The sequence below is a fragment of the Lissotriton helveticus genome, chromosome 4_1 (assembly GCF_964261635.1).
Source record: "Lissotriton helveticus chromosome 4_1, aLisHel1.1, whole genome shotgun sequence".
Classification (NCBI taxonomy): domain Eukaryota; kingdom Metazoa; phylum Chordata; class Amphibia; order Caudata; family Salamandridae; genus Lissotriton; species Lissotriton helveticus.
The window spans coordinates 520,836,901-520,862,629 of record NC_136063.1 but is presented as its reverse complement, the minus strand read 5'-3'; the positions used below and the strand labels follow the sequence as shown (position 1 = coordinate 520,862,629).

The window sequence follows — 25,729 nt, the reverse complement described above, 5'->3', positions numbered from 1 at the left end:
TTGGATAATTGAACAAGGGTAAACCAAATGATATGTGGTTTTAAAAATAGAATTATGAATATGTTACAATTTATTTACAGAGCTCTGTACTCAATTATAATCATATCTGACACAAGCAGACTTCTGTGGAAACTTCAATCATATCTCTGTATGGCACGTGAACATGAGGTGAGAAGACATATCTTCTTAATGAGAACAGGTGGTTTGCCACTGAGATGCCCTCTTGGGGCATAGAAGAGTCTCTCCATAAAAGTCCTAATCTCTCTGCTATGTCCACTGGCAATCCACGACCTGATTCATGAGCTTTTTGTTTGCCCAACTCCATCACTCAGCAGAAGGAAACCATTGTGAACATTGTTTCTACAATTTAATGTTGTAATCAGTTGAGTCTACACATAGTTTATTGACGTCACGGTGTACCTTAGCCATTTGCTCCTGTATGTTTCCTTGTTTACTAGTTTCCTACCAATGTTTTACCATTTGTCAATTCACTGTGTCTGTTTCCAATTAAATTATTCCCCACAATTTCCTGAACAAAGGAATCAGCAGTCTGCCCAGCAAGTGGCCTCTGTGGTTTTGTATGTTTTCAACAGGAAGGGGGAATGTTGGTGGAGCCATGACTCTGCGCCCTTGAAAGCATCTTAGGGGTTGGAACATGGCCGGATTTGAGGCTTTGTAGGGCTTTTGATTAGTGACTGAACCATTCTCAAATACTTGGTCCACCCTCTCCCCACCAGAATGGCAGCCCAAATTAGCTTTGTGTAGGTATTTGCCAAGTTGGACATCCCCATTTCCTGTCTGGTTGGGGTCTGACCGGAGGAAGGAGGCAAGCTGAAACTGAAGGATGAGTTTGCTATATCGCCCGCTATATTGCTCTCATCAAATGAAGAATGTGATTTGAACCAACATTGCATTGATAATTCTCTTTTATCTATACTGATGGTCTCATAGACCTTGGAAAACCCCCCAAATAACCATTCTGGAGTTCAGAAGGTAAATGAGCAATAAAGATGTATTTAAATGTTGTTTTTAACTGGTAAGCTTTGCTGTTCTTCAAAGACAGAAATCAAAGGTCAGGAAATAACTTCTGGCAAATGACTGTTTTTCTTTTAACGTGGAGATTGGTTTTTACTTTCTCTAAATGCAAAGCCAGATGATTTTGTAAAGTGAACTATTTGGCAATCTTGATGGGGTACGGTAGATGTCAATTTCTTTAACACATGATAAGAGTTACATACCTGAAAATGAACAGTACAAATGTTTCAGAAAATATCTGCAGTTCAGAAACCACAAATGAAGCAACATTTCTTTGTCATTCTAAAGTGTGATGGAAATACAGATTTTAATAGGATCAAAATAAGTCTAGATATACTTATTTCCTAAAACCTGATGTCCGCACATTATTGCTTGTCTGCTTTTCATTAGTAAATCAATGACTGAGCAAATTAGTGGTCATTTCAATTGAAAATGTGCTTTCTGTAATTGATAGTGCACTACCACACCATGTTTTAGTAATATGTTTGTGACAGTGTTCTTAAAAAAGCACCACCAGCTAGATACTACACCCTTACCACTGTCTTGCTGAATATATTTGCTACACGTGTTCTTTGCGTGTAACCCTTGGAATATTCCCTATTACTTCAGTGATGTAACATTGATGGCAGTACCAGCACTCTGAAAATTGTTCCAGGACCATTGGATGGTTTAGTATTCCACTACTAGGACCCAAGGCAACAATGCCACCAATTAAACATTTACGAAAACACTAAAGGTAGAAGATGGGCTGAGATTTGACCCTCCGTCTTATTTGTTTATAGGTTGCTGACTTTCCACAACTATAAAGTTAGAGATCCAGTTCTGTACAGGGTCAGACTGGGACAGAAAATAAAAGTGGTCCTCACAATCATATAGGTAAATTGTGGGTCACACTTGCCTATCAGGGTGGTTTTGAACTTTTAAAGCCCCGCCGGATAGGTGTTTTGCAAAGTATGGCATCTGCATGCATTTGTGCTTGATGCAAGCAGAGCTTGTGGTAATAGCAGTGAAATCTACCATAAGAACCTGTACATCAGACCATAAAACAGGCCCACAAACAGCCATAAACTGGCCCACACGTTGACTGACCTCTCCAGACCATCCCTTAGGCACAGTCAGATCACTCTATAGGCCAGTCCGACCCTGGTTCTTTATGCAGAACGTTTTGATGTTGCAGACTTGTACCAGGCTGACTATGGGAAATACCCACTAGGGGACAGTGAACTTAATTTTATACCTAAAAATATCTTTCTTAAAAAATGGGTCAATTAAATGACAAGAGAAGCAAATGCCGAGAGTCGGATTGTATGCTCATTGTAACGGATAGATGTTGAGTAAATTGCTCTAGTTGTTTTTATGGCTCTCAACAACGGGTGCGTTATCTGTGCACCACCTACAGAATGTATGAGGTCAATATCACAGATATCTGGTAATGTTAAGAAGGGCAAGTTCTATACAACTTCTTCAACCTACTGAAGGGCTTCAAAGTAGTGGCTACAAGAGCGCATAGGCAGTTGTCCCACGGCGTATTTTACACAAATAAATCAGTATGAACATTCATTTCAGAAATTAAACTGCATATTGCTTTGTACATCACTCAAAGAGAAATATATGAGGTAACTAAAAAGATATAGAAAGAAATTTCCCTGATGGGCATAACAAATACTTCAGTAGAATACATTTTCCATTCACTAGTCTTAATCTCCCATTATGGCAGAAGCACATTGGGGTTTATTAGAATGCTATGGTTACGAATGGAATTGTTTAGACATACTGAATTGGATGAATAAATATAGAGCCAATACTCCTTGATTTGTGAAAAAGGTTAATCGTTTTGTATCACCACAAGGAGAGAACTGAGTTTAGGACCATCCACTTAAGGGAAGTTGGGATGAACTCCAGTCTTCAATCATAGACATGGCGCCACCATGGATATTTCCTAATGCGGCAGTGGGCATTGAGGGGAAGATATTATGTCACTGTTACTACTAAGAGTTATCCTGTAAAAAAATCCAACAAAGAAGAAATTGTTTATCAAGAGAGAATGCTCTTTCTAGTTTGTTAAATAACTCTGCTAGTGGCTGACAGGTTGCTCAACATTGCACTGCTATAACAATTCAAATGATGAAACTGGCTCTTAAAAAATGTGCGATATTAATATTTTAATTAGTGCTCAATCCTTATCCAAATCCTATCGTAAGAGTCGTTTACATCGAAATAAACAGGTTGACCTATGTCTGTTTTAAAAGAAGGGTATTAATTTGACCTATTACTATAACCGGATGTACACGTTGTATAGATGGTACAAGTGAATTGTGTAACATTGGTTATCCAATCAAACTTAATAACGTCTTCTATACATTACGTTCATTAGTCACTGTTTCTTTTTGTCCACTCATTCAAGGCCGGCTGGCCTCTAGGGCAGTCAGGCAGTGGCTGATGGGTCGGTATGCCAGGACAGTGCGCGGCCATTTTGCCTGTTCATGGGCCTGTTTTATGTTCCTTTCTGTTGTATTTCCCTGATATTAAAACAAGCAACTTAGAATCGATGCAGCCTTCCATATCTTGCAAAAAACATACACAGCGTGCCTTTACAAGTTAAAAACTGCCACAATTTGAAAACATGGGCCACTTTTTTTGCTTTCTAATTCACTAAAATGATAAAATTTGAGTCTACATCTGGCACTGCCCCTCTGGTATGTGTCTTGCTTTATAGACCTCCTCAAATGATGCCCTCCTTTCCCCATCCCCAGGGTGAACAGTTAGCTCACTTGGTAACCAACTATGGGAAGGTTATGCTGATTGGTGATCTTAATTACTGGGCCAATGACCATCTCGGCGGCCCCCAATCAGCAGAGTTGACCGAGCTACTCTCTGGACTTAATCTTACTCAACAGGTACCCTCAGCCACTGACAGTAAGGGTCATATTCTTGACCAGGTCCGGACTATGAAAATCACCACATCCCCCGTTTCAGTCTCCCCTTGTAACTGGTCTGACCACCATTTAATTCACTTCATCATCTAAGAAACTATTGTGAATAAAACCCCTAGCTTAGCGGGAGGTACTCATAGGAATTGGAACAAGATTGATATGCCTCTATTCCTGGACTTCCTCTCAAGCTCGATTCCATTGGGTGATCCCTCTATCAACCTGGCTGATGTTCAGCTTACTCACTGGCTACTGGCTGCCAGTGACAAGTTTGCCCCCTTCAGGAAGACTCATGCCCCCGTCACCTTGATGCTCAGAAATGGTTTTCTGTTGAACAGAAACACCAAAAATTTGCCCTAAGACACATGGAAAGAAAGTGGCGAAGCAAATACAAACCTGAAGACAAACAGTCTTAGTTAAACTTTTTACAAACTTATAAAAAATCCATTCTTATGGCTAAAACGGAGCACTTCTCATCCAAAATTCTATCGGCTACTAAATGATCGAATTTTCATATTGTGGATGAGTTATCCAACCCTGATAGAACATTACGTAAACCCCCCCCCCCCCCTCAAACCTATTGCAATGCTATGAATCTCTTCTTTATCAACAAAATTAATAAAATTAAGTCTAGTATCTCAGTTAGTCAAAGGCTATCCCCTTGTCTCCCCCTATTAACTAACCATAGTACATTCTCACCTATCCCTATAATATGTGAGCGCACTTTTATTAATCTCCTTTCTAAAGTTAAATCCGGCTCTCCCACCGACTGTTGCCCTGCCAGCATCTTGAAAGACATTTTTACTTCTATTCCCAGTCCTGTTTTAAATCTGTTAAACAAATCTCTTTCCCAAGGCTCTGTCCCTGTAACTTTCAAAGAGGCCATTGTTGTTCCTCTCTTGAAAAAGATGGGCTCGACCCACTAACCCTGACAAATTACCGTCCAATCTCCCTTCTCCCTAACCTCGCCAAGGTATTGGAAGCTTATGCTACAGGCTGTCTCACCGATTTCCTGGAGGAATCAGAATTCCTTGATTCCCACCAAGCGGGCTTTCGCCCAGCACTATCTACTGAGGCAGTTATCCTTACAATACTGGATACCCTCCGCAGTGAGGCTGACACGGGCTCTTAAAAAACCCTTGTCTTGCTCGACCTTTCCGCCGCCTTTGACACGGTCGACCATTCTCTTTTGGTCAACCGTGTGAGAGACACCGGAATCGCGGGCCCTGCCTTAAGCTGGATTAACTCTTTCCTGGAAAATCGCGCTCAGGCAGTTCGTACTGCCCAGTTTACTGCCTCCCAAGTTAAAATCTCTTGTGGAGTCCCTAAGGGTTCCTCCCTCTCCCCCTTGTTGTTCAATCTCTACCTCCTCCCTCTTGTCCGAGCCCTGAAGGAGCGCAATGTCCGCATTTTTAATTACGCAGATGATTTTTCAACTTATTTTTTTCATTAGCAACTCCTCTGATTCGGTTCAAGTTTTTCAGCTCACTATGTTATTCATCAGCCAATGGATGAATAACAAACCGGATAAAACGGAGCTGGTTCTGACTGATGGCACCAATAACAATCCTTGGGGTCCCCACTTTTGGCCTAGGGAGTTGGGCCAGCCGCCCTCTCCTTCCAGCTCAGCTAAAAGTCTTGGGGTGGTCTTCAGTCAGGATCTTACTTTGAAGCCCCAGATTAGATCAGTGATATCCACCTGCTTCTTTCAACTCCGTAAAATAAAAAAGATCTGTAGATCCCTTATCTACGACGCTCGGATCCAGGCGATTTTCGCCTTGGTCATGTCGCCTGTCGATTATGCCAACTCACTCTACTTTGGCATCCCTCTTTACCTTTTAAAACGTCTACAGATGGTACAGAACCAGGCTGCCCACCTCATTGTTCACCAGCCTAGACATCATCACATTACTCTCCTCTTCAAGCAACTTCATTGGCTCCCGGTTGCTCAGCGGTGCGCCTTTAAGATTGGATGTCTCATCTTTAAATCTCTTAATGGCAAGAGCCTGAAATTCGTCAGCAATATGATTAACAAATATGTTCCCACACGCAACTTTTGCTCCGCTCATAAAAACCTACTCCTCATTACCCATTTCAGACTAAAGCGCACTGGTGGTTCCAGATTCTCTATCTCAGCACCCAATTTCTGGAACTCCCTCCCCTATGAAATCTGTTTTTTCCCAACCTTCTTGGCTTCACAAAACCTCTGAAAACTTGGCTTTTTCGACAGGCTTTCTAAATTCCTCTCAAACTAGCGCCATGAAACCTCCCTGGTGTACATGCGCTCTATAAATTCTTATTGACATGACATGACATGACATTAATGTGGGCACTTCTATTTCGGTGCAGAGGGCACTTATCTGTCCCAGTCCAACTCTGATTCATTGGTGTGCCTGTCTATCCACCCTTTAAATACATATACGTTCTCTAGTTTGTAAGGTAGGCATGTCATTCCCCAACAGGTGTGGAATATAAATGACTTATTTTCATAGATAAACTTGAACATGTTGTCCACAAACTTTGACTAAAGTTTCTCTCCTTTTCTAGCTGCAACTATTTTTCTTCACTTCAGACCTCTGGTCTTGAGATAGATATTGAATCACTTGTGTCCATCATTCCCCTTAAAGCCCTGACCCCACCTTAAATAAGTGTGAACGAGTTAACAAATTAGCTACTTTAACATTAGCACTGCTGTATATCATACCATGTTAGTATCTTTCTAATGCAGACATACTCCAGCCACCATCCCATATTTATGATGATCACATGGGGACATCAGCAACCTTTGATCTCCATTCGGATCCTTCAGTTCGGTGTGTTGGAGGACCCAGCTTACAACGACACAATCAACACTCATATAGACTGCTATTTTAGGGAAAATAAGGGTTCAGAAGAGACGTCCACCAATGAATGGGATGCTTTCAAAGCAATCATACATGGAGCATGTATTAAATCTACATATGGTATCATATCAACTGTGGGGACCACAAACAAAATCCCAGACACAAATAGGCTGCGGGCCCAATTTTATATGGCATACTCAATGAGACTAGCTCCCAAGCTTTTGAATGTATACACTGCACTGCATGAACAGGGCATTTACCACCCTCCCTGAGAGAAGTCCTCCTAGTTCTCCTCGCTAAGCCTAACCATGGGGTGGGCAAACCAACAGATTATCGACCCGCACCTAATCTTGAGCGTTGAGTATAAAATAATCAGTAAAATTATCACCAACTGTATACTAGAGGTGTTTCTGGGTTTGTTCCACTCATACCAAAGTGGCTTCATTCCTGGCCCAAGAACTCTCCAAAATATCCAACACCTTTTTCTAAGCATGAGCGGATTTTGCGTATTGGCAATCCGCGGATTTGCGTATTTGCGTATTTCGAAAATACGCAAAATCCGCGGATCCTAGCGTATTTTTTTTGTTTTTGTGTTCGCACGGGTTTCTGCAAGTTCGTGCGGGTTTTATTGTACAAAACGCTCGCGAACGTGCAGAAACCCGTGCGAACACAATGTGCCTGGGTATTGCGCTCGTGAAAGTCAAGGATGCAAAGTCTATCCAGCATCACAGCTGATTTTCGACGGTAGATTTGGGAAGAAGGCACATCTGCCCAGCCTTGACAACGCTTACGATTGTTTTTGGGCTGATGAATGAGTCACTGAATTTAAGCTTCAACTAGGGCACATGCTTTATTGATATCTGTAAGTGCTTCCTGTTGAGGTTTAATTTTTGTGCCAGGACCATCGTGCCAGAATGAACCCTGTCCTTCATATTTATTCAAGAAGACGCCACCGTTTTGTGCCATACCTCTACTCAACTGGAGTACTTTCTACTGGATAATCAGTAAGTGCTACCTCGTTGGGTAAATGTATAGTGCTTTTACTATACTACAGCTTCCTAAAGTGCCAGAGAGTTGTCTACAGCCACCATGTGTGTGTTACTATGCAATTGCCCCGAAGGGCGCAGGGGTCCCTTGAGTGAGCTGCTGTTGTAATTTACAATGGCGCCAGCAAGCTGCCAGCGCCGTTGTAAAATAGTTACAAAGTTAGCTTGCACAGGAAGCACTTAGATAAAATAAAGCAGCACCTGCTTCGTTTTATCTAGTGGTTCCTGTGCAAGCTAACTTTGTAACTATTTTACAACGGCGCTGGCAGCTTGCTGGCGCCATTGTAAATTAGTTACATGAGTGGGGGTTCAATTTTTGAACCCGTTACGTCCGCGCGGATTTTTTTTTCGGATTTTGTGGGAAATCCGTAAAATACGCGTATTGCGGATTTCCCAAAAATCCCAAAAATCCGTGGGCGTAACGGATTTACCGCTCACGCTTACCTTTTTCATATCCTGGGTACTGAAATGGATAATTCCACCAGTCCCATGATATTGTCCATCGATTTACACAATGCTTTTGACACCCTCAACTAGGCTTTCTGCTTGCAGTAATAAGACAGATGAATCTCCTTGACATCATTGTAAGATAGCCTCGAATTCTATACACTGATGCAGTTGCTAGGGTTAAGAACAGGACAGTATTTTCAGAACAAATTCAAACCCGGGGAGTGGAAGGCACAGAGGATGCCAATCATCCCCTCTATAATTTGCCCTGGGAATGGAACCACTCACATCAAGATTTCGAGTGGCGAGATCTTCCAAGGGTATCGCAGTTGGGGACACACCACACGGTGATTTCTTTCAGTTTGGGCATCTTGCATGGATCCGGCTCAATTAGATGAAATTATGTGCTTTCCATGTCACGGCAAATACCACTAGGGCCTCCTTGGCATTCCAGGTTGGACTTTTCCATTGGGAGCCATCTTCCTTTAAATACCAGCTTGTTCACGCACTGCACAATCTGCATGATAACATTGGAACTAATACGGGAAAGACTATGATGTCACTTAGGGGCAGCATGGAATTCTGGAAGAAAATACATTTGGTAGTGATGGGCAGAATTGCTATCACCAAGATGGTGGTCCTCCCTAGATTGCTTAGTTATTATGCTAACCTCCTTTATAAAATCCCTCCAAGTACTTTTGGGTACTTAATTCTTTAGTGACCTCACTGTTTGGAGAAGGAGAGTTGTGCTGTTAACCATGCAACTCGCATGGGAGATTGAGCAGTCCTAACTTCACAATAAAATTGCATGGTGCTCAACCAGTGTTTACTGTGAGCTGGATGCTGCAGGTGGGCCTCCCTCCACCCCCCTTCCCCCCCCCCCCCCCCCATGGAATTATTTTTGGGTACCAGCACTTATTTTTCTTCAACCGACTTAGAGGGAAAAGCAAAAAAGGAAGGAGGAAGAGAAAGACAGAAAAACAGTAAGTAAGAGTAAAAGCAGGAATGAAAAAGAACTGCAAGAGAGAGATAAAGAGGCAGGGAATTTCTTGTTGTTAATTACAGAGGCATGACGTGAAATCAAGGCTGCTCAGCCTTGATTTTGGTCCCCTGACGTTCAATGGCACCGGCCACGGACTTCTAAGCAAAACTGTGGGCCCTGGCAAATTTATTATTTGCAAATTAAGCACAGTGCCTAACAACAATGAGCCACCCAATGGCTGGCATCAGTGCCACCAGAGGAGATCGAGAGGCATGGCTGGGCAGTTTCCGAGAGGATTTATTCAGGCTTCCCTGCACACAAGCAAATCATAAGAAAAAGGATGTCTCGGTCCTTATAGCAGCTATACAACGGAGGTGGGGAGTCCCCCAGGCCACGATGCTCACCAGCGATATTCCCACAGAAATCCAACTTCCACGAACTGGAGACAGTATGGGCTAATAACCGCAGGGGACCTATATGATAATGGCCATCTAATGTCATAAGAGTATATAATACACACATATGAGTCTCCACATGGCCTGTTCATAGCATACAGCAAACGTGCGGGAACTTTACACACTTTACGTGCTTGATAGTAATTGTGGATCTTCCAATAGCTCCACACTGACTGCACTGCCTACATTGAGAACTGGGAAGAAAGGCGACCCTTGATGGTGACCTCCAACAGCCGAGGAATAAGTGGTCCTCGGGTATAGGACAAAAACATCACTGACAAAAAAATTGCCATCTACATTAGACTACCACATGCAAGTCTCTAGTAATCTGAGACCTCATCTATAACAATTCAATTTTTTACCTAGAGCTTTTTGCACCACTAAGAGATTAGGCCTAATTCACCACCATCCCACTTTAGCATGCACCAGATTCAATGCTGATGATGCAGGCTTTCCCTTATGGTCTAGCATTGTCTTGTAGTGCAGGCCTTCATTTCACTGCCTTGTTTCCACATCTCACCTCGAAGACACCACAGGTTACCAAAATGTACTATACCCTAAGAGCTGCCTATTGGTCCAGTTTCCCAATCCCAAAAAAGGAAGGAAGAGAAAACAGTTAATTGACCTGGCTTTCAATCTGGTGAAAAGGGCCATAGACATCACCTGGAAAACGGCAAGAGGACCTAGCATTCAACAGTCTATTGACAGGCTTAGTCTATTCACAGCTAGAATTAGAGACCTTCCGTAGAGAAAATTGCAAAGGCCTGAGAAAGCACAAACACACACAAAGTTGAGAGGCTTACCTCACACTCTTCCGAAACTTCATGGACACAGATGTGGACACAAGCCCCTGTACAGCCCGACTTCAGCCCGAGAGGGCTGATCATTTGGAGAGGTCTTTTGCATATCCTCTAAGGAATTCTCCATGATTACTCGTGTTCCTAAAACTTCTACAATTTTAACTTTTATCTATGTGGTCAAATATTACTTCTCCTTCAAAACTTCATACTAGTCCTTATAAAGAAGAACAGTTGTATCTCACCAATAATATATTTAGCATTATACTTTACAATAACATTATGCAACATGATGCAACAACATTACACATTAATATCACTCTGTGGCCACACTTCTATTCACACACATGCATTTACCATCAACATTTTTTAAAACACTTCAACTACTTCGAAATATTATTCACCATTTTTCCATTCTAAACGATAAATGCAACCAGCTACCCCTGGTCACTTCCTTCCACACTTATGGAAGATAAACTTTTCAACCATGCATCTCTCAAACCAAGGAATGACTTCTGGACATTAGGTCCAAAATAGTAATTTGAGTGTTCAGATAGTATGTGGAAGTAAAGTTTAGTGACATAAGCTGTCCTTTTATGTTAAACATTAGAACACATATTGGCAACCCCCAATTTCAAATTACCCACATTTACCACTACCAACCTTATATTAGGAATAAAAATGTAACCGGTTATGTAGCACCTCCCCTGATATTTTGTAATGTATGTAAACAATCTTGCATGTCCCTTATGTCTCTTATAACCTTATATCTCTTATATCTACATCTATGTTTACCACTACCTAAAGAAACAAGTCACACGTATGTATATACAGAAACATTTAATATAGTCCACATTGTCCTCACCTTTAAAAAGACGGCAGTTAGACTTGGCATCTTTTGACGTGTTTCCCCTGAGTTTTTGCTTTCTTCCCTCCCGGTTTTTATTCTGTTTTTGCTGGCGTTGTGTTTCTGCACACTTTTCACACTGCTGATCAGTGGTAAAGTGCAAGTGCTCCTGTGGTAAAGTATGTTATGGATTGGTGTTTCCATGATTGGCTGTTTGGTTTTCTTGTCATCCCCTAGTAAAGTGCACTGAGTGTGCCAGGGCCTCGGAACCACATGCTACAAGTGGGCCTGCAGCACGGATTGTGCCATCCATGTAGTAGGTCTCCACCTTCGCCCAATCTATATGATCCCTCATTTCCCCGGGCAGCGGTAGCGCCGTACACGCGCCGAAGAGGCGCCAAAGAGAAGCCAGTCTGCGCCATTCCGCGTCCAGACGCTTCCCGCTGGCCCTCGGACTCGACTTCTATCATGGCAGGGGAGCGTTTATCTTATATACCCTCTTCTCTACTTGCCCTACGACCTCCCTCCAATCCTTCTTGGCGTCACTCGATCCTTCCTACCAACACAGAGTACTATTGTAAATATTGCGACTGGTGCAATTCTTCTTCACATAGCTGCCACTCTCCCCCTGTACAGAAATGGAGGATGTATCTCCTTAATTGTCGGTCTCTATCGAAACATCATACTGTGCTGCATATGTTGATTGAAGAGCTCAATCCCGATGCTCTTTTCTTAACAGAAACCTGGCTCCAGATAGATAATGACCCGACTACAGCATGGGTTACCCCTCAAGGATATACCCTCAAACGACTTGATCGTCAGACCGGGAGAGGTGGTGGATTGGCCATAATATATAGAGACAGTTTTGGGTGCCGTGTTACTCCAACCACCTCACCGGCCTGCGAGAGCCTTCACTTCTCGTTAGAATTTTCTCCCACCACCACTTTCTCGGGCATCCTGGTCTACCGCCCACCTGGCACCCTTAATAACTTTATTACTAATATAACAGATCTCACTGCAAGTGTTGTGCTGACCTCGCCCAATCTTACTCTGCTCGGGGACTTTAACTTACATCTTGATGACCCCCTCGATACGTCAGCCAACAACCTCCGTTCCAACTTGCAAGCCATTGATCTCTGCCAAAGGGGCCACCAGGTAACCCATAACAGGGGACATCTTCTTGATCACATTTACAGCAATATAGACGATCTTACCGTCGAGACTCCTATCCCACTACCCTGGACCGACCATTTTTTGATACCTTTCACCTGGTTCACCAATTCCCCCTCTTCCTTTCAAAACTTTGCCAAGCACCTGGGAAGGAAATGGCCCTCACTCTGCCTCCCCGACTGGGTAGCTGTTCTTGCCCGAGATCCACCTAGGAAGGCAACCAATCCCTTCATGGCCACTAATAATTTTGACAACTGGATCTCTAGTACCCTCGACCAGGTTCTTCCTAAATGCCCCCGTAATTCTATAAGAAGACTCAAAGTTGCCCCATGGTATACACCTGCCCTTAGATCTATGAAACTAGAGTGTCGCAAACTTGAGAGAGCCTGGAGGAAGGACCACTCCCAGCTCAGAAAGGTTGAATATAGGGCTGCTACGAAGCTTTATAAGATAGAGATCAAGGCGGCACAAGTTCTTTTTTATGAAGGGATAATTAACGCAGCTGCTAACGCCCCTAGGGAAATTTTTAAGATTGCAAAGTCCCTTATCTTACCTCTTGCTGAGCGTCCTTCTGCTGAAGGCGCTCAAAACCGCTGCAATGATCTGGCCGTTTTTTTCTCCCAAAAAATCCAGACCATATACTCCTCATTTAGCAATCCTAAGGACGATATGAGACTCACCGCTCCCACAACCCCTGATTCCTCAGTCCCTTGTGGGCTTGACACAATTCCACTTCTTGATGCACATGGTCTAGACAGATTAATTCCTAAGATCACCTCTGGGTTGCCCATCGACCCAGCACCCCCTCAGACCCTCATCAAGGTCTTGGACGTTATTCGTCCGGTCATCTTAGACGTTCTCAATATTTCCATCATTTCTAAATCCGTCCCACCTTCATGGAAGTGTGCAATGGTGAAGGCATTGCTGAAAAAGCCCACCCTGGACCAGAGCAACCTGGCCAACTACCGCCCTATTTCTTTACTTCTGTGGCTGAGTAAACTGCTTGAGAGGCACGTTAATAACATCTTAACGGACTATTTGGAATCCAATAGTCTGTTGCGTGCCTCCCAGACAGGTTTTCGTCCTCAGCACGGAACCGAAACCGCCCTTCTAGCGGTAACGGAAGAAGCAAGAGCCGTGTTGGATCGGGGAGGAAAGGTCGCCATTATCTTACTGGACCTCAGCGCCGCGTTCGACACGGTTAACCATGCCACGCTATTACAACGACTGGCGTGCATTAGCGTGTCGGGCGCGGCCCTGGAATGGCTGACATCCTTCCTGAACGAACGATTCTTTCAGGTCTTTGAGGGTGAGGTGGCTTCTCCCAAACACCCACTTAGGTGCGGGGTCCCCCAGGGCTCCTCCCTAAGTCCTACCCTTTTTAATGCCTACATGGAACCCCTAGACAGGATAGTCCATCCCTTTGGTGTGCATATTGTCACCTACACGGACGATACCCAACTGGTGGTCTCTTTAGACCACTCGGAGGGATCGTCTAACACCCTAGGTCCCTGTCTAGAGGCTGTCGCCAGTTGGATGCAATCTTCCTGTTTGAAACTCAACGGGGAGAAGACAGATATCATTCTACTGGGTAATCCCCCCCGTCTACCCTTGCATCCATCTGGCCACCATGTTTGGGCCTGCCCCCTGTCCCTAAGTCCCAGATAAAGAGCCTTGGGATTTGGCTCGACAAATCACTCGACTTTTCGGTCCAAGCCACCAAGACTGCCGCCACCTGCTTCGGGCTAATGAGGATGCTCCGCAAGGTGCTCCCTCTGCTCCCATTTCAGGCGAGAAGGGTCATGGTCCAGGCCCTGATACTCTCCCGCCTGGATTATGGGAACGCTCTCTATATGGGAGCCCCGGCTTCCGTTATACGGAAGCTTCAGGTTACCCAAAATAGTGCGGCCCGCCTACTTTACAACCTGCCTCGCTGGCAGTCAGCAAAGAAGGCCCTAAGGGAACTCCATTGGCTCCCAATGGCCGCAAGAGTGCAATTCAAAGCCATGTGCATTCTGCACAAATCCTTTCACCGAGCAGGCCCGGCAATCTTACACTCCATAGTCACGCCTTATGTTCCATCTCGCCCCCTTCGCTCTGGCACCCTCCAGTTGGCAACTTCCTTTAAAGTCAACAGAGCCCGCTGGGGCGGCTGCTCTTTTTCCCATTCTGCGGCCAGACTCTGGAATTCCCTCCCTTTCCCTATCCGAGGAAACAGCAATTATATGTCCTTTAGGAAAGCTTTGAAAACGCACTTGTTTGCTAAAGCCTACTGAACTACCCTGAGCCCGCGCTAAGCAATCAGTCACAAGCGCTGCGAGGCCTCCGGGTAGTTACGCTCTATACAAGTGCAATTTTTCATTTCATTTCATTTCAAAAGGTACCTGAGACCTGCCATTGCAGAGTCTGCACGCAGTTTGTAACTGTCATGTTGACTTGGCCCACGCACACACTGGCCAGTCCCTAACCTTCCTTTTTCTTACATGTCAGGCACCCCCAAGGTAGGCCCAAAGTACCCCTGTGGGCAGGGTGCAGTGTATTTGAAAGGTAGGACATGCCCTGGTGTGTGTGGCATGTCCTGATAGTGAATTATATCCCATTTCATTTTTTACTATTGCAAGGCTACCTGTTCCCCATAGGACAGAACGGGAAGTTTGTTTATAACATCTTATAAACATAACTAGCCCTGGGAACTAGGTGGGAAAATAAAATTTAGTATGCCTGAACTCAGAATCTAAAGATGCATCTTTTAGTAAAGGGGATTTTTACATTCTGTGTTTGAAAATACCACTTTTAGGAAGTAGGTATTTTCTTGCTCAGTCATCCCGTGTTCCTCAGCTGGAATGTGGATTGCCTGTCTGGGTTTTGGACGACAGATGGCTAGGAAGCAAGGGGGTCTCCGGATAGTCTAGGTAGCACAGGAAAGGGCTGAATAGACCTGGGCTGCGATGGGGGAAGAGGGAGGAGATTTCCTTGCAGCTCAAAGGGCCTGGTCTGCCTCTGACAATGCCATCTTCACCCCCAGCCCGGGACATCATACCAGAGAAGGCAGAACTGGTTCTGGCTAAGCACAGACACCCTTTGCCTAGAGGATCAAAGGAATTTTGGATACTAATACTGGGGCTCAAACGCCTGAACTTTAGAACTCTTTTTCATCACGAAACCTGCCCAGAAGATGAGCTGGAGAAGCTGTGAGGTGGGACTACCACTTTTACTGTGTGCTTTGCTGTGTTGGCCTACAGTGGCTGCTTCTGTCTTGGGCGGTGACAGGACTAGACTGAACTTTCTGCAATCGACTTTTGCGAGTTTATCCAAGGGCTTGAGGTAGAGCTTGCCCTCTGTTCAAGAAGTCTCAGGAACAGCAAAGACTTCAAGCTCTTTTGCCCTCAGCATTGGGGACTGTGTGTGTGGTGCTGCCGCAGAAGAAAAGCAACTTAACGATGTATACGACGCCGCTGCCCACTCTGTGTCCTGAGGGCACCGTAGAGGGCACCGCCGCAATGCCGCACTGCAACCCTGACCTCACCGACGACATCTGCTGATGCAGCTACCGAGCCCCTGCTCGCACCGCGACCTATGGGCACCACACTCTGCACCCCCTCGCTTCACGCCGAAGCCTAGGAACTGCAGAAAGCACTGCCGCAACCATGACCCTGGTCTCACTGACGACACATGCTGACCCCACCACCGAGCTGTTGCTCACACCCCAACCTGTGGTCACCGCACTCCTCATTGTCTCGCTTCACAACAATGCCTTGGCCTCCACGATGCTGCCGCTCCATGCCAAAATCAACACCGCTGCTTGCACGGTGGTTCGAGGGCACTGCTCGTAAAGTTACATGACGCATCGCCCTCATCTCGCACTGCAGCCTTGGCCTACAGACTCCACCATCATCGACTCCCATTTGTCAGCCGATGACAGCGCTTCAGCAACGACAATGCCGCTGCTTGCACCGTGGCCTGCCAGCACCATGACGAGCACTGTCTTCACCTCGCACTGTGACCCTGGTCTCACCGGCGACGCCATCTGATGCCGACACTGAGCCACTGCTATCACCACGACCTGAGGGCTCCGCACGCCGCACCGCTGCACTTCGCATTGTAGCACCCTACACCAGCCGACACCAGTGCTCCTGATCCCAACAAAAAGGAGCTCGACCTGCAACGCGAATGACTTCAAGGGCCTCGTGCCCTGCATCTCTATCAGGTACTGTTTGCGAGTCTTCCCGACACCGTAGCTGGTCTGCGACGTCGCGACCAGCCTAAACTGTTAGGATTTGTTTGCTCATGACGCCGTGATAGCCCCGGACGGAGCTATCAACATCAAAAAACTGTTTTTAAAGCGTATTTTGATAACTGTAGATGTTTATGTACTGTATTGTGGATTCATGACGTTTTTGATCTTGTATATAAAAATATTGGCTTTTTTTCTAAACTGGTGTGGTGTCCTATTTACCCTATATTACTGTTGGTTATGTGCAAATGCTTTACACACTGCCTCTAAGATTAGCCTGACTGCTCGTGCCAAGCTACCAAGGGGGTGAGCAGGGGTTAATTTAGGAGTGTAACTCCCTTATCCTGACTAGGAAGAAGGGTCCCTACTTGGACAAAGGTGCAAGCCCTTGCAAACTAGAGACCCCCATTTCTAACACCTGATCCTCTGTAAATAGTTAGAACTTCAGAGAACATGGTGCCTGCTTATCTCATCAATAAGTGTGCAATAATCTATGCAGAGGGTGTAGGCTGTACTCAGATGGCAGCAGTCAGGTGGGGGCAAGAGAAACTCCAAGGCTGGCTTGCAAACTCTTGCAGGGTGACTTTAAAAATGAAGAAAAAGACAGACTCATCTTTGGAAATGTAAAAACAGCTCTTTACTGTTGTGACAGGAAGAGTGGCAAGTACTCATCAATAAACGGTTGGTCTCATAATGCTGCTTTGTAGGCAGCTTCTTTTACACAGAGTTAAACAACGGGGGTTACAAAAGTTCCGAAAATAGATTATTAGACTGTTACACATTGATACAGATTATTTGTAAAAAAAACAAGAGGTCATCTGTGACCCTAGACTTTAACCTAATTCTCTACACATCCTTTATTGCTGTTTCTAACAATGCTTAATAAACTAAGTATTCTTCTACTTTTGAATGCATGCTTGTTGGTTAATTTGCTTTACCATTGTGCACTTAAGACTTCTTATCAGATTCTATGCATACTTGGCTAATTTGATCTCCTGCTCCTATTGTCTAATCCATTTCCAATCTATTTAAAACACAGACTTTTAAGCTCACTAAACACAAGTTTACCTTTAACTATGACCTTAACAGTCCTGCACTCTGTTCTACAGTAAACTCTTCTCCTCTCTCTTATCAGCAGGAGCTTTTTGGCCTTCAGTGTTCTTTAAATTAAGAAATTGAACGTAACGTGAAATTTAGTACTTAAGAAATGAGTTCTGAATTGCATGGTAATTGCTGGGTATTTTACTCAAGGTAGATTTCAGCAGATTTGAACTGCTGAATCTGACCGGGTAAACATTTGAGGAAGTGGAGATAATTCTATCGATAAAGGTGAGGTTTATTCCTCATTACTTGGAATTCTGATCGTTGCACAAGTTGCTGTTTGCACAGAGATTGGAATTTTATGGCCCACTTTTTAACATAGCCAAAGTCATCTAAACTCCTCCGAATTTACTTGCTGCCCTACTGCACCCCGATCTATTGAGCTGGGTCTTCAACATGGTAGGTAACTTTCAACATATATTATTTCATTGCCCCATAGGGAAGGAATTTTGGATCAATATTTGGAATGTGGTGAAGCACAATTTTAATCTTATACAATGTAGTCACCTTTCAATATCTATCCCCTGGAATCTGAAAGTGTACATTTTGACATTCTTATCATTATAAGCATCCAATAAATCACTTCATGCTAGAACAAATATCATGCTAGAACCATCTGTGAATGATAGGAATGGGTTGGTTTCAACAAATCTGATGTGAACCGTATTTGGTGGAAACTGACAGATGATGGCCAGTGTTTGGTTGCATTAGTTGTATTGTCATTTGTGTTTGATATGACATTCATTTGCTTATCCAACTAATGTTGGATGTGCCTCTAACTTCACAATGATCTATTATCATCTTAACTCTCTGTACTAACTTACCTCGCCTTCCTCTTCTTTCAATGCCCCTGCTTCCCTCCATCCTATTTTACAGTAGCCATACATACGAGTAATCATAATTGAGCAGGTAGCAGCAACTTCTTTAGAACAGTTCTACCGAACTTTTTCTTTCCTAGATTTCCAGATATGTACTGCTGTGTGTTGTGACTAGGGTTTTATGCTTGATATCCCAGTTTGAAATCATGGATATGATATCCTTACCTTTTCTTCATGTCTTTACCAGTTGATGATTGTATATTGAATCTAACTTATTTCAAAACGTCATAAAATTCGAGGAACTAAACAAATGTTTAAACTTGGCTGTTGTGGCTTGTCACATTTGACATCTAGAAACAAGTTAGCAAAGTTCTGAACAGGTGGTGGGGAAGGGACTTGTTGGACTTGACCCTCTCTGCAGGGTCATCTCTAAACCTTTCCGTAACCCTCCTATTTTTTGAACCAGCTTTCATTGGCCTTTAGGACTCTACTTACTCTACCACCATTACAATGTTGTGCTCTCTCCTTTAAACATGGTAAAATTGGCTTACACCTAATTGTCACATTTGATTTACTTGTGAGTACCTAGTAAAGTGGTATCAAGGGTACCAAGGGCCTGCCCATTAAATGCTACTAGTGGGTCTGCAGCTGTCCTTGTGCCATCCACTTAAGTAGCCCTTTAAACATGTCTCAGGCCTGGCTTTACAGCCTGTGTGTGCTGTTGTAAACTATCATTTTGACCTAGCAAAATAAACCTGTTGCAAGGCCTAAACCATCCTTTTTTATAGGAGTAAGTCACCCTGAGGGTAGGCCCTACCCTACACAGCCCCAGAGCGCAGGGTTCGTGTATTTAAACGGTTGGACATGTACTTTTAAGATTTACATGTCCAAGTAATGAAAAACTACTGCTAGGCCTACCTCTCCCAAAGGATAACAATGGTTTACATAACATAACATAACGTGTACTTGTACAGCGCACGCTCATCCAGAAGGATATCTTGGTGCTGAATAACTGATACTTATTGTTACCTCATTACATTTAATAAGTTATAATTTCCAATTGGGAACAGGAATGAAAGTTGAATTTTGGGCTTGTTGGGTGGCCACCTGATCAGTGCTTCAGGGAAAGAAAAGGCTTCAACCATCTTGAACCCTGCACCTGGATTTTGTCTGCTGTGAGTGTTAACTCCCTAAGTGTTGCCTCCCCAGTCCTGTACCCTTTAGAAGTGGGTATAAAGGTTCTCTGCCAGTCCAGCTGTGGTCCCCATCAGAACTGACGCGAAACCCCACAAAGCCTCGTCACACAGCTAACAGCCTCCTTGGAATCGACGCTGAGCAACGCAAAGCTTATCTACCAGCAACATCAGAACTGATGCAGAGCGACACAAAGTAGCCTTGCACAGATCATCAGAACTGAAGCAGAGAAATGCAAATCCCTGCAAAGCCTCATTACACCACTTCATTGGAACTGACGCCGAACTACGCAAAGCCTCGCAAAGCAAAAATGCTCAAGAATCAAGAACATAAGGTGCAATCCTAAGCAGGTCAGATTTGGTCCTGTTCCCTTGCTGTGTTCCATCACAGTCAGGCTGAATTTGTGACGTTGCCCCATCCAATGCGACTGGATAACCTCAGTTGGTGCTTTATGTCTTTTGGCGCTTCTTTCAACTAAATATATAAAGTTGCATATCTCCAGTTCCACAAATTGGATTTTTGTCATTTTGGTCTCAAGTTATTTATTATAATGTAATCTATTGTTTTTTTTTAAATATGTGTGGGATTTTTCTTCTGTTGTGTTTCACTTTATTACTATTTATTTGCTAAATAAATACTTTACACATTGCCTCTAATTTAGGCGTGACTGCTTTTGTGCCAAGCTACCAGAAGGTTAAGCACAGGTTAATTAAGTGACTTTTTGTGTTTCACCTTGACAAGGATTATGGCTGTTGCTTGTGTAAGGTTTTACCCCCCACAACCAACAACCCAATTTGTCACCGGACTCTTATGCACAACCTCAATAATAACAAGCACTGGCAAAGTCAATAGGTCTCAACTTTGCAAGAACTACTGGCTATGCCAAAGTGTTTTAGCCATGTTGTACACCAGAGTGGCTCCTCTTCAGCATGGCTCAAAGTTAGTGTCATAGAGGAGAGTTGCATGGAGTGTCGTAGAGTGGAATGGTGAAGAGTGGAGTAGAGTGTTGTAGAGTGTAGTGGCAGAGAGTGTTGTGTATTAGAGTGGCAAAGTGTGGAGTCGCATAGAGTGGCATACACTAGAGTGGCATAGGGTAGAGTGGACTGGTATAAGGATCATTGGCGTAGAATGTTGCAGAGTATAGTGACATTGAGTGCAGTGGCATTGAATTCAGAGGCATACAATGCAGTGTCGTAGAATGCAGTCACAACGAGGTGATGAACGGAGTTCTGAAACTTTTCAAACACTCACCCCAGTCACACATCTGGGTTGAATCCATCATCGTTCTTTAGTTCACTTCGCCACCCCAGTTCACACACAGCTATATGCAAATCATTCTTGACCCCGTGCCTCAAGGGAACAGTTCTGCCCGAACTGCCAAGCCATGTCTTCCCTGGACCGGAAACAAGCATCTTGGAACTGGTTTTGTGGTAACACCCCCCATCATCAGCCAGGCTAGCTTGAATCCAGTGGCAAAGTGAGAAAGTGACCCACGTCTGGGCATACCCTGCCAACTTAGGGCGAACAAAGCAAACACAAGGAGATGATGAACAGAGTGCTGAAACTTTTCAAACACTCACCCCCAGTCACAGATCTGGGTGGAATCCATCATCGTTCTCTAGCTCACTACGCCACCCCAGTTCAAACACAGTTATATGCCGTGGCCTACATTATAGTGTTGCAGAGTGGAGTGGTGCAGAGTGAAGTGGCACAGAGTAGAGTGGCGTAGAGTAGAGTGGCACAGAGTGCTGTGGTGCAGAGTGCAATGGCACAGAGTGTTTTGGCATAGAGTAGAGTAGACTTTGGTGATGCAGAGGGCAGTGATGCAGAATAGAGATGAGTGGCAGAGTAGAGTTGAATGGTGTAGAGGTCAGAGTAGAGTCGAGTAGCATAGAGTGCAGTGGTATAGAGTGATGCAGGGTAGAGTAGCATGTAGTGGTGCACGGTAGGTTATGGTGCCTTAGAGTGCAGTGGCATAGAGGAGAGTAGTGTAGATTGGAGTAGTACAGAATAGAGAGGCCTAGAGTTCAGTAGCAGAGAGTGCAGTGTTTCAGAGTAGAGAGTAGTGGTTTAGAGTGGAGTAGAGTTGCATAGAGAGCAGTGGCACAGTGTACAGTGGTGCAGAGTAGAGTGCAGTGGCATAGAGTGTAGTAACATAAAGTGCAGTTGTGTAGAGGGCATTAGCGTAGGGTACAGTTGTTAAGAGTAGAGTGGTGTACAGTAGTATAGAGTGGAGTGGAGTGGTGCAGAGTGGAGTAGAGTTATGTATAGTGCAGTGGCGTATTGTAGATTGTAGAGCTGTGCAGGGTAGAGTGCATTCGCGTAGAGTGGCATAGAGTGTAATGGCGTAGAGTAAAGTGGTGAAGAATGTAGTGGCATAGAGTGCAGTGGTGCAGAGTAGATTACTGTGGCATACAGTGAATTGGCATAGAGTGCAGTGGCATAGAGTTGATTGTTACAAAGTAAAGTGCATTGGCGTCGAGTGTATTGGCATAAAGTGCAGTGGCATAGAGTGCAGTGTTGTAGAGTGGCACAGAGTACAGTGATGTGGAGTGGAGTTGTGAAGATTAGATTGGTGTGGCCTAGACTGGAGTGGTGTAGAGTAGAGTCCAGTGGTGTGGAGTAGAGCACAGTAGAGTGGAGTGGTGTAGAGCGGAGTATGCATGTTATGTCACCGCAATGCCATTAAAGACAACACATTTTAAATTGAAATGACCATTACATTTAAATTAACATACAATTTTACTAATAAAACTCTAAAGTGCACACATGAGTAGGGAAATTGAATCACCTAGTGTAATGATTCGTTTCGATCATATTAAAGTATTTGTTTCCAACACACTTCAGAAATAAAAGAAATATGATTCATTTCTGTTCCTAATTTTGATATATTCTGAAATACTTACACAGTACATTTAAATGTTGTCATATGCTAGAATAAAACCTCTTTCCTACCCTAGTAGATTGTCACAGAAATCCTCTCACTTTGAAGGTGGAGAAAGAAAACAGAACAAGTACCCTCAGAAGACAGCCCCTTACATTTGACATCGGTCTTTAAATGCACAGCAAATGTGACAAGATAAGAATAGCATTTCAACACAGGTTACAGAGAGGGAGTTTGTGGAAGAAGTAAACACGCTTTAGGCAATGGGAAGGATGAACTGAACCTGGAGAGCCTAAAGCAAATAAAGCCAGCAAATAGAAAGTCAGAAAAAGTGAGTTTGCAAACCACAAAGCAATGGAAATGAACAGGTAGAATGCATTCCTAGGTCAACTTTCTGAAAGTCACCAAGCTGTCTTTAGCAATCCAGCCAGTTTTGCTATCTGGTAGGCTGCAACCTAAAAAGGAAATGCCATTGCTAAATATGTGCTGAAAATGATGTGTGCACAGGCACACAGGCCTAGTACAAACAGGGTCAGATCCATGGGCATGCCTTATTCACTGAGAATGGCCAGGTATGGCACTCCTGCAGGAGTCATGGTTTACAGCTCAGGGGAAAGCACAATACAAGTAGGGGGACAACTGTGCCCCCTACTTGAATTCAAAATTCCTAGACCAACATTCAGGCAGGATGTTGGTGTACAATATTTTAATCATAGCTCTAATGTAGGCATAGGAGTGATACTAATACTGTGCCTGGTATGACTTTAAGGCCAATATGAGAAAGCAGGGTCCTGTGAGGTCTTAAAAAGAGGGACCAGGCGTACTGATGTCAGCAGGCTCAAGCCCCCTCCCCTAAATTACTCATATGAGTCAAAGAATACTAAAGCAGTGGGCACCGCCCACAGCATTAGTATTCACTGGAGACTGCCAGAGGATGCCTGTAATAGGGCAGTAATAGGGCAGTCTCCCTGGTACTTTTCACACACATAGCTCTTGTCTGAGAATAGTGATCTGCATACATCCAAACAGCGAATGCTTTGAATTTGAATTTGAATGAATATTTGATTCATGAGTGAGAGCAGGGCACAAGTCGGGGGTACACGCGGGTACATGGCATCCACCCACTATTTTCGCTGGGCGGAAGCCGTCCACTCTCCAAGAAGTGGGCCACACTCAAATATGCTGTCCTTGTACAGTGTAATTTACAGGCACCCACATGTCCTTCATAACTTGCTATGCTATATTAGAAGGATTACAGTTTATGAACTGTGCGTAACCAAAGGATCTCTTTGTTAAAAGAAGCAACTCACTTACCTGGCTTCGTAAAACTAAAAATCTGTTATCTGCGTGTTAGAGGAAGTGCTTTGCAGGAAACGCATTAACCCTCTATGGTACTTCTACTCAAAACTAGGACAGAGAAAACACAGGTCTCTCTAGCAAATGTGTTACCCAGAAAATGTATCTTACAATTATTATTGTTCCCTAGGTTTTACTGGGCACACAACGATCTCTTCAGCAGGTGCCTTAACCCCATGAGATATTTAAAAATGCAGACTTTGCATCCAATTAAGCAGAATAGATTTACTACTATGTGTATCCTTGCTGTCAACTTCTTTGTGGCGGTTTAAAAAAAAGAAGTATAAATTGAGGCACAAATCTTAGGTCAGGGTTGTGTCACTTTTTTGGCACAATCTAGACACAAAATCTCATTTGTAAATCTCATATTGTGCTGAAATGTACTCATGATTGACCTGCGAAAACTGTGTGTGAAATGTTAAGATCTGATGACAATTCTTGTGATGTCACTACCTGTGAGGTCATGGGTTGAGATGTCACTTCCTGTGATGCCATGATGGTAAGCTGTTGTGATGTCAAGCACCAGGATGTCACTTGCATACTTCCTAACTTGGTTAGTACCCCACCTTCTGTTTTTTAGGACTTGTGCCCCGAGTGAGAGTACTACTTTTGGGAATCAGGTCCTGTTGTCTGGCAAAGACTTGGAGAGTTATTAAGAGGATGTATCTGTTCGCGAACCTTTCCAGCACTTCAGTAACACAGATAATGACACTACGGTTTGTGAGCAATACAACACGCAGGAACGTTTCTTACTATAAAACTCCTCATTTGAATGTCGTCATGTCAGTGGCACTATTTACTATTATCTAACAGTTTGCACAGGAAAAAGAAATGCTTTGCCCTTTACTTGATTACATGAACAGTAATGGCATTTCTTCTGAGAAAGCCTAGCTCCGACCATCCCACGTCTCTTTCAGCGACCCTTCTCTAAAGGTGAAGACCTGGTGGGAGAACACGTCCCCTAGGTCACAGGAAACCGTCCTACGGCTAAGACGGTAAGCAGACAAGTGCCCGAAGACACAAGGCGTTCAGCTGACGAGGGGACTATTTTAAAATGCAGCCTTCTCTCTTTGTGCGGGCAGAATGTGTGCTGGTGAACTGGAATGTAAGAGGGTGTATTGTTCAGCGCTTTCTTTTGTTTCCCTCTTGTGATTTGTGCAGGGCTGTTATTGGTTGGAGAGCCACTCAAGGGACAGCTGCAGCAGTCTAAGGCAAGCTGATGACATAGATATCCAAAAATAGAACAGCTGTGGATGCTGGGAACAGCCAGCCTCAACATGTAAATACCCAGTTTAAAGCCGCCTCCATTCTGTAGAACAGATCACACAGCAGTAAGTGGCTCTGGATCTCATTACGTTTTGTATTTTGACCGGTGGTTTTACCATGATTGTCTTTCTTTTGTTTGCACTACAGTGGAGCCTCGGTTTCGTTTCTTTGTTTACATGTGTGCTTTTTTAAGTTTCGTCCATTGTTTTAATATGTTCTTATGAAATGCTTAGAAAAATCAAATGATTATACTGTGATTGATATAGGTTTAAACATAACAGACTAAAATACTAAAATTTAAATTATTTCCAAAAGTACTATAAT

The 25,729-nt window shown here is 43.9% G+C and overlaps 1 protein-coding gene across 2 annotated transcripts in view; it reads left to right on the top strand.

The window, feature by feature from the left end:
* The window catches only part of PKIA (cAMP-dependent protein kinase inhibitor alpha), a 312,952-nt gene that overhangs the window by 45,860 nt on the left and 241,363 nt on the right, over positions 1 to 25,729 (top strand). For both annotated transcript variants that reach the window (XM_078685612.1, XM_078685611.1), the window contains exon 2: positions 25,301 to 25,470. The gene's annotated coding sequence lies outside the window, so the exon portion shown is untranslated. The remainder of the gene's footprint in view (positions 1 to 25,300; positions 25,471 to 25,729) is intronic.